The following is a 10,538-nucleotide window of genomic DNA, read 5'->3' as shown; positions in this document are numbered from 1 at the left end:
TTGATTTTTATATTTAGTCAAGTTTTGACTAAATATTTTAACATCGGGGGAATCGAAACGAGGGTCGTGGTGTATGTGCGTGTGTGTGTGTGTGTGTGTGTGTGTGTGTGTGTGTGTGTGTGTGTGTGTGTGTGTGTCTGTGTGTGTGTGTGTGTATGTGTGTAGAGCGATTCAGACTAAACTACTGGACCGATCTTTCTGAAATTTGACATGGGAGTTTCTGGGTATGAAATCCCCGAACGTTTTTTTCATTTTTTTGATAAATGTCTTTGATGACGTCATATCCGGCTTTTCGTGAAAGTTGAGGCGGCACTGTCACGCCCTCATTTTTCAACCAAATTGGTTGAAATTTTGGTCAAGTAATCTTCGACGAAGCCCGGACTTCGGTATTGCATTTCAGCTTGGTGGCTTAAAAATTAATTAATGACTTTGGTCATTAAATATCTGAAAATTGTAAAAAAAAAATAAAAATTTATAAAACGATCCAAATTTACGTTTATCTTATTATCCATCATTTTCTGATTCGAAAAACATATAAATATGTTATATTCGGATTAAAAACAAGCTCTGAAAATTAAATATATAAAAATTATTATCAAAATTAAATTGTCCAAATCAATTTAAAAACACTTTCATCTTATTCCTTGTCGGTTCCTGATTCCAAAAACATATAGATATGATATGTTTGGATTAAAAACACGCTCAGAAAGTTAAAACAAAGAGAGGTACAGAAAAGCGTGCTATCCTTCTTAGCGCAACTACTAACCCGCTCTTCTTGTCAATTTCACTGCCTTTGCCATGAGCGGTGTACTGACGATGCTACGAGTATACGGTCTTGCTGACAAAATGGCATTGCGTTCAGTTTCATTCTGTGAGTTCGACAGCTACTTGACTAAATATTGTATTTTCGCCTTACGCGACTTGTTATATTTAGTCAAGTTTTGACTAAATATTTTAACATCGAGGGGGAATCGAAACGAGGGTCGTGGTGTATGTGCGTGTGTCTGTCTGTCTGTCTGTCTGTGTGTGTGTGTGTGTAGAGCGATTCAGACTAAACTACTGGACCGATCTTTATGAAATTTGACATGAGAGTTCCTGGGTATGAAATCCCCGAACGTTTTTTTCATTTTTTTGATAAATGTCTTTGATGACGTCATATCCGGCTTTTCGTGAAAGTTGAGGCGGCACTGTCACGCCCTCATTTTTCAACCAAATTGGTTGAAATTTTGGTCAAGTAATCTTCGACGAAGCCCGGACTTCGGTATTGCATTTCAGCTTGGTGGCTTAAAAATTAATTAATGACTTTGGTCATTAAAAATCTGAAAATTGTAAAAAAAAATAAAAATTTATAAAACGATCCAACTTTACGTTCATCTTATTCTCCATCATTTTCTGATTCCAAAAACATATAAATATGTTATATTTGGATTAAAAACAAGCTCTGAAAATTAAATATATAAAAATTATTATCAAAATTAAATTTTCCAAATCAATTTAAAAACACTTTCATCTTATTCCTTGTCGGTTCCTGATTCCAAAAACATATAGATATGATATGTTTGGATTAAAAACACGCTCAGAAAGTTAAAACAAAGAGAGGTACAGAAAAGCGTGCTATCCTTCTTAGCGCAACTACTACCCCGCTCTTCTTGTCAATTTCACTGCCTTTGCCATGAGCGGTGGACTGACGATGCTACGAGTATACGGTCTTGCTGAAAAATGGCATTGCGTTCAGTTTCATTCTGTGAGTTCGACAGCTACTTGACTAAATATTGTATTTTCGCCTTACGCGACTTGTTTTTGCTACGATCGTGTTTCCCCTATTTCCAAACTGCCTATTAAAGGCCATCTCAGCCGGCCCTAATAACTTCAGGCCAGTTTCATTGCTTCCTATTTTACCAAAGCCTTTAGAGAAGCACATCCATAAGCATCTTCTGAACTACATGGAAAGGTGCAACTTATTTGCTAACACCAAACATTTGAGAACGAACAGAAGCTCAGACAGACAGAGCGAAGGGCGGGGATGTAGCTCAGTCGGTAGCGCGCTGGATTTGTATCCAGTTGGCCGCTGTCAGCGTGAGTTCGTCCCCACGTTCGGCAAGAGATTTATTTCTCAGAGTCAACTTTGTGTGCAGACTCTCCTCGGTGTCCGAACACCCCCGTGTGTACACGCAAGCACAAGACCAAGTGCGCACGAAAAAGATCCTGTAATCCATGTCAGAGTTCGGTGGGTTATAGAAACACGAAAATACCCAGCATGCTTCCTCCGAAACCGGCGTATGGCTGCCTAAATGGCGGGGTAAAAACGGTCATACACGTAAAAGCCGTGGGAGTTTCAGCCCATGAACGAACAAACAAGACAGAGTGAAACGTATAATTACACGTTCCAATAACCTACAATTCTTGTTTTTTGAGTGTGAAAGCGATGATAAAAAAAAACGTCTTGGATTTCTTTCACTCTTACCAGTTCACTCCCTTCACCATCCAAGAAATCTTCGGATGACTCGCTACGGACATTTCCATTGACGTTATTCTAAGGACAAGCCCTTTTATGCACTCAACATAAAAACACTAACAGTTTATTAATTAAATTATCGTTGCATTTTGACCGATTTTTAAAACGATCAATACTTTGCTTGCTATGACCGTGGTTTTCCTGATATATTTTTGGTGCGCCTGTGCTCTGTTCGCCATTGTTGCAAACTTTCGTGATAGACAGTCAGGAATCTTCACAATATCGTGGTTGACCATTAAAACATAATAACAAATCGCGTAAGGTGAAATTACTACATTTAGTCAAGCTGTGGAACTCACATAATGAAACTGAACGCACTGCATTTTTTCACAATGACCGTAGTCCGCCGCTAGTGCAAAAGGCAGTGAAAGTGACGAGCCTGTTCAGCGCGGTAGCGGTTGCGCTGTGCTGCATAGCACGCTTTACTGTACCTCTCTTCGTTTTAACTTTCTGAGCGTGTTTTCAATCCAAACATATCATATCTATATGTTTTTGGATTCAGGAACCAACAAGGAATAAGATGAAATTGTTTTTAAAACGATTTCAGAAATTTAATTTTAATCATAATTTTTATATTTTTATTGTTCAGAGCTTGTTTTTAATCCGAATATAACATATTTATATGTTTTTGGAATCAGAACATGAAGAACAATAAAATAAAAGTAATTTTGGATCGTTTTATAAAAAAATTAATTTTAATTACAATTTTCAGATTTTAATGACCAAAGTCATTAATTAATTTTTAAGCCGCCAAGCTGAGATGCAATACCGAAGTCCGGCCTTCGTCGAAGATTGCTTGGCCAAAATTTCAATCAATTTGATTGAAAAATGAGGGTGTGACAGTGCTGCCTCAACTTTTACAAAAATCCGGATATGACGTCATCAAAGGTATTTATCGAAAAAAAGAAAAAAACGTCCGGGTATATCATTCCCAGCGACTCTCATGTCAAATTTCATAAAGATCGGTCCAGTAGTTTAGTCTGAATCGCTCTACACACACACACACACAGACAGACACACACACACACACACACACACACACACACACACACACACACATACACCACGACCCTCGTCTCGATTCCCCCTCTATGTTTAAACATTTAGTCAAAACTTGACTAAATTTTATGAATAAATAGATAAATCCTCTGGTTCTACATGACTGTCACTTACCCAGTTGGCTCGGGTCAAAGCGAGGGGGGGTGTTGGGTATGAGGATGATGTCAACAAACTGACGTGATTTTTCGTTTGCAGTTGTTGTGCATTCGACAGTGACGTTATATTTTTGTGCTGTTTTGTAGTCCAGTGTTCCTTTCGGGTAAAACATGAGATGATACTCTTTAACTGTAGAACAGAAAAAAAGAAATAAATGATACACAAAAATCGGTGTGTGTATTATTATTTTGTGTAACTGTGTGAATGAGTAAACACGTGGATGAACGAGTGTGTGAGTGTGTTAGTGAGTGTGTGAGTGAGTGAGTGAGTAAGGGAGAGAGCGAGTGATCGAGTGAGTGAGTGTGAGTGAGTGAGTGTGTAAGTGAGTGGGTGAGTGAGTGAGTGTAAGTGTGTGTGTGTGTGTGTGAGTGAGTGAGTGAGTGAGTGAGTGAGTGGGTGAGCGATGATCAAGTGAGTGAGTGGGGGAGTGAGTGAGTGAGTATATGAGTGAGTGAGTATATGAGTGAGTGAGTGAGTGATAGAGTGAGTGATAGAGTGAGTGTGTGAGTGAGTGACTGTGTGAGTGACTGTGTGAGTGAGTGAGTAAGTAAGTGGGTGTGTGAGTGAGTGTGTGAGTGTGTGTGAGTGTGTGAGTGAGTGAATGAGTGAGTGAGTGAGTGAGTGAGTGAGTGCGTGAGTGAGTGAGTGTGTGTGTTCACACACACACACACACACACACACACACACACACACACACACACACACACACACACACACATACACACACGCACAGTACTTACCTCCAGACACGGTAACAGGAACAACGGCGAAACAACTTGCACAGGGGGAAGTCGGGTTAACAGAAATCTGGTCGACCTTGGTAGCGTTATTATCAGGGTCAGTGCAATTGAACACAACGAGAGTTCGGGTCGTGTCTTCCAGCGCGTATAGTCTTTCCACATAGGGCGCATTGTCGAACACGGGCTGAAGAGAACGAGGGAAGCGAATACATGAATGAAGGAATTAAATTTTTTAAAAAGAATAAAAGAAGGAAGGAAGTTAGGAATGATAAAATGAATGAAAGCACAACATCATAATATTCCTTCCATTTTGGGGGCATTGTAGAGCTGAGAATCCAATATAAGTGCTGCTGTATCTGCTACAAAATAATATCTGGCTCAGCCCCATCCTACCTGGCTGACCTGTTCACACTCTATACACCCTCAAGATCCCTCCGCTCCTCTGTAGACACTAGAATATTCCGTCTATCTTCTTTTAGTCGCAAACAGCACGGCCAGAGAGCCTTCTCCCACTCTGCTGCCGTTGCGTGGAACTCTCTCCCTTACTCTATCCGACACTGCCAAACATTATGTTCCTTCAAATCAAACCTTAAAACACACTTCTTCTCACAGTATTTTGATTAATTTTATTTCAACATGGTGCATTTTTGAATCAGGTGTTTGAATGTTTGAATGTTTTGCCTGTGTTAGTATGCTTGCAGCTTGTATTGATGTAGTGTTTCGTTGTTCACTTGTGTGCTGAATGCTTCTGCACATGCTTTTTGGCTTTGCTTTGTATGTGTATGTATGTTTGCCATTGTAAAGCGCTTAGAGAATGTAAAGCGCTCTATAAATCTCTCATATTATTATTATTATTATTGCTGAAGTCCAACTGGAGAGAATTGGGGAAGTGAATGAATGAGTGAGTATTATGAAGGGATGGAGGAAGGAAGAAAGAATTAAAGGAAGAAGGGAGGGAGGGAGGATGGAAGAAAAAGTTATTGCGTAGGTGTTTGAGTGTGTGAGTGTGACAGTCAGTCAGTCAGTCAGTCAGTGACCAATAAAGTAAATAAAGAGATACAATAATGAATAAATAAACGATTGATTGGATACAAACAAAGAGAGGAAAAATGGCAGAAATGTCAAATAAATGAAAGTATGCAAAAATCACTAGATTAGCGAAAAAGTGTTAATAAAATCCAAATTGTCTGAACTCTTCCTATAAATCATACGGAAGAACACGTAAGACTGAAAACCAACACAAATATATATTGCGTAGTAAAAGATCTGAAAATTCTTAACAAACGTTTATCATCATCACTCTTACCCACCCCGTTATCCTCCATGTCCCTTAAAGGGACATTTCCTGTTATGACGTTAAGGACCCCCTAGTTCGTTAGTAAGACTGAACTCACGACTGCGGCGTAGACGTTTTGAATCATACAGCCACACAGAAGTAGCGACAGCAAGAAACTTGTTGTAGTCGAAGGAAACAGTCGTATCCATCTCGCCATTGAAGAGTTACCATATGAGAAGATTTTTTGTGGCTGGTCTCGCTGCACATCAAATGATAATGTGTTCAAAAGTTACAAAACAAAAACAAAAAGAGAAGATAATGGGAAAGCACAGAACTGCAGATAACAAGGAAACAGAGCCGAACGGCATGGAAGTGAACAGAACACAAAGGAACCGAACGGAACAGCACATTATAAAATACCGGAGGAACAGCTCAGAATTGAACACAATTAAACAGAACAGCCTAACCAACAGAACACAAATATATCAGCAGAGAACAGAAGAGACGCGAAATGAACAGTTAAATTCAAAACAATACAGTGCAGTCTAGTACAGTACAGAACAGAACAGAACAGTACAGAACAGTACAGAACAGAACAGAACAGAACAGAACAGAACAGAACAAAACAGAACAGAACAGAACAGTTTAGAACAGAACAGAACAGAACAGAACAGACCAGAACAGAATAGTATAGAACAGAACAGAACAGTTTAGAACAGAACAGAACAGAACAGAACAGAACAGAACAGAATAGTATAGAACAGAACAGAACAGTTTAGAACAGAACAGAACAGAACAGAACAGAACAGAACAGAACAAAACAGAACAGAACAGAACAGTTTAGAACAGAACAGAACAGAACAGAACAGTTTAGAACAGAACAGAACAGAACAGAACAGAACAGACCAGAACAGAATAGTATAGAACAGAACAGAATAGTATAGAACAGAACAGAACAAAACAGATCAGAACATAATAGTATAGAACAGCACAGAACAGAACAGTTTAGAACAGAACAGAACAGAAAAGAACAGAACAGAACAGAACAGTATAGAACAGAACAGAACAGAACAGTTTAGAACAGAACAGAACAGAAAAGAACAGAACAGAACAGAATAGTATAGAACAGAACAGAACAGTACAGAACAGAACAGAACAGAACAGAACAGAACAGAATAGTATAGAACAGAACAGAACAAAACAGATCAGAACAGAACAGAATAGTATAGAACAGAACAGAACAAAACAGAACAAAACAGAACAGAACAAAACAGAACAGAACAAAACAGAACAGAACAAAACAGAACAGAACAGAATAGTATAGAACAGAACAAAACAGAACAGAACAAAACAGAACAGAACAGAACAGAACAGAACAGAACAGAACAGAACAGAACAGTTTAGAACAGAACAGAACAGAACTGAACAGAACAAATCAAAACACAGGAGATTTCAACAAAGCGACATTGAACACAACAAAACAGCGGAACAGATATAAACGGAATGGAAAGTACAATACAGAAACAACAATATGGTGAGACAAACACAAACAAAGGCAGAAAAACAGGCCTTAAATTGATTAACAAAGAGAAGAAAAATAGTCGAATACTCAAGCAAACAAGAAGAGAAAGCACGACAAAAAGAATTTTTTGTTTGTTTGTTTGTTTGCTTAACGCCCAGCCGACCACGAAGGGTGATATCAGGGCGGTGCTGCTTTGACATTTAACGTGCGCCACACACAAGACAGAAGTCACAGCACAGGCTTCGTGTCTCACCCAGTCACATTATTCTGACACCGGACCAACCAGTCCTAGCACTAACCCCATAATGCCAGACGCCAGGCGGAGCAGCCACTAGATTGCCAATTTTAAAGTCTTAGGTATGACCCGGCCGGGGTTCGAACCCACGACCTCCCGATCACGGAGCGGACGCCTTACCACTAGGCCAACCGTGCCGGTGAAAAAAAGAATAACTCAGAACAAAGCAAAGAATATCTGAAAAGGTACATTGCCAAGTTAGGACATCAATTCAAGACGGATAAACAGAGTGACTAGAAGACACACATACGGATAGACAGGCAACATTAAAACAAATAATTATCCATCAAACAAAACCAAAAAGTTTACAAACCTAACTTCACAAACATTCCTTGCAGCAACAAATAACTGTGATTTTGATACAAAACAAAAAGTAAAGTCGAAACATGACACCCTCCCCCCTCTTCCTCCTGCTAGCTTTTTCTTATTCTTTCTGATTTACTTTAACTATGCTCTTCTTGTAGATAGTTCAACAATTGATAAGTCATGCTTGTCCGACATCATATTTGCGTTATTTTCCTACTACGTAGGGCACGTAATATAAGCGTTTGCTTGAGTTCGTGTCCCTATTGTTTATCGTTGTATTTTTGTATCATGTTTGATTTAATAAAACATTGTTTAAACCAAACATGACAGCTGAATCATCTCACATAATATAACTTGGCTGAACCAGTTAGCCGCTCAGTACAACATCAGCAGTATGTGTTAGAGCCTCCATGAGAGTTACACTCGTATTATCAGTAAGTCGACAAACGAACGCTTTAACTGGTATGCAATCGTAAATGGAAAAGAAAATTCAAGCACATCATCTGCTTAGAATAAGACAGATTATCTTTCTTATTTCTAATGTATATTTAGTGGACCTAACATGCGACTGACTTTTGTATGTTCGTATCAGAAGAAAACAAATCATTCTTTATGAATCGAATCAGAATTCAAGTGCGTGGCAGTGTTATTGTCTTGTGTGTTTTTTGTGAGGTTTGTCGTAACGCGAGCGCTTTTGTGAACAGAATCGTTAGTGTCTGACAAGTTTTAACTGGTTATTACACTCGTACCTCGTATGTTAACAGACATCCCTGTGGCTCTAAGCGTTAATTCTGTATGTCTTCTTTTCATCTGTTTTTCTTTTCTTTATTTGGTGTTGAACGTCGTTTTCAACCACGAAGGTTGTATCGCGACGGGGAAAGGGGGGGGGAGATGAGATAGAGCCACTTGTTAATTGTTTCTTGTTCACAAAAGCACTAATCAAAGAATTGCTCCAGGGGCTTGCAACGTAGTACAATATATTACCTTACTGGGAGAATGCAAGTTTCCAGTACAAAGGACTTAACATTTCTTACATACTGCTTGACTAAAATCTTTACAAACATTGACTATATTCTATACAAGAAACACTTAACAAGGGTAAAAGGAGAAACAGAATCCGTTAGTCGCCTCTTACAACATGCTGGGGAGCATCGGGTAAATTCTTCCCCCTAACCCGCGGGGGGTTCTGTTTTTCTCTTGAAAAGTAACAGAGCGTGATTTGGTATAGGGAACACACAACTGTAAGCTCATCAAGGATGGGATTGACTTTTGTGTGTCGAAAATGTAAACCCAAGTTGTCTAAGCTAAGCTAACATTAAGTTACCTTTTGAAACTATGCTTCTGTTTTCTTTTCAGTCAGTTGAAAACTAATTATCACAGTTTAAATGCATACCTTGTCTTTTTCTGTTCAAATATTGGTATCTTTAACACAATTCGCATGATTAATCTATATTGCCTTTTCTAAGTTAGAATTAGCTGTGATTATTGTTTGTTCGTTTTTTTGTTACATTACATTTTGCACGCTTATTTTTGTTTTTGTTCTTTTGACTTGTTATTTTCTATTTGTTAAGCGTTTTTTACTTCTTTTTTTTAATGTATTAAGTTGCTTCCCGTATTGTTCCGTCTCTTTTGCTTTAATAATACCTATTTCATACTGTTTGAAACAGACAATACAATTATTTACCTTTTCTCTCACACGTAGATGTTCACCCTGTACCTATCCAGCTGCACTGAAAACGCTTCTTACCGCAGACAACTTAAACCCAATCAGAACATATCGGCAAATATCGCACCAACGAAAACAAGATTCCCAATCCGTCTTCAAACTTCTCCGGGTTGATATAGTGTCTGGTGAAACTACCGCTTGATTGGGTGTTGTCACATATTTTATCTCTGTTCGAAGTTAGCCCTTTGACACGCATTGATCTACCTACATACACGACGTCATGTTAAAAGCAGAAGTGGAGTTGTTTATCGTTCGCAGCGGGACTCCAAAGCCATTGCGGCAAACTCATCAATTAACGGCGTGTCTCTTTGACGCCGCCCTGTTCAAACACAATAACCCGCTCCTCACAATCGGCAGGGACTCCTCCAGTCTATATGAAATCTACCGCGGCATTGGCCGAAGAAACCGCAGTGTCCCATTCTATAGAAAATCCGCCGCGACATTAGCGAAAGAAAGGGAAGGGTAAATGATATCGAACGCTCAATGGGGAATCGAGAGAATATACGGATTAGTCTTTCAATCGTGTGCGTTAGTTAAGAAGACGCGCAGTCAAGCAATCCGACTCCACTGAGCAGCGATCGAAAAGTTTGAAAAGAAAAGGGAGATCATTCTTGATGGGGCTTGAAGTAATTCTTGTTGATCTCCCTTTGAGAAAGAAAAGAGCAATGGTGTCACTGAGAGTTTGTGTGAGACAGGTGTTGAATTACAACTGCTTTTGACAGGTGCATGTTGTTTGCGTGTTTTTTCATATTCCACCCCTTTGGTTCTTGTATGACAGACACTATACTTATTGGACCATTTGATAAAGAAGACCAAAAACGTAGTCGACGTGCGTAGTGCAGAAGGACGCATGACGTTATCTTAAGACATAATATGTTAAATGAAAATAATGGAATAGACATGCGCAGTAGATAACTAATAATAGAAGGTTAGCAAACATAGA

General features: G+C 39.0%; 1 long non-coding RNA gene across 1 annotated transcript; it reads right to left on the bottom strand.

Moving 5' to 3' along the window:
* Positions 1-3,649: 3,649 nt before the first annotated feature.
* On the bottom strand, positions 3,650-9,795 carry LOC138980742 (uncharacterized). Its single transcript, XR_011460431.1, has 4 exons — positions 9,554-9,795; positions 5,865-6,005; positions 4,471-4,654; positions 3,650-3,859 (listed from the first exon to the last, which is right to left on the bottom strand). It is a non-coding gene; the product is annotated as an uncharacterized lncRNA (long non-coding RNA).
* Between the last annotated feature and the right edge of the window lie 743 nt (positions 9,796-10,538).

Source organism: Littorina saxatilis, linkage group LG11, assembly GCF_037325665.1.
Source record: "Littorina saxatilis isolate snail1 linkage group LG11, US_GU_Lsax_2.0, whole genome shotgun sequence".
Classification (NCBI taxonomy): domain Eukaryota; kingdom Metazoa; phylum Mollusca; class Gastropoda; order Littorinimorpha; family Littorinidae; genus Littorina; species Littorina saxatilis.
This window is presented reverse-complemented; position numbering and strand designations above follow the sequence as displayed.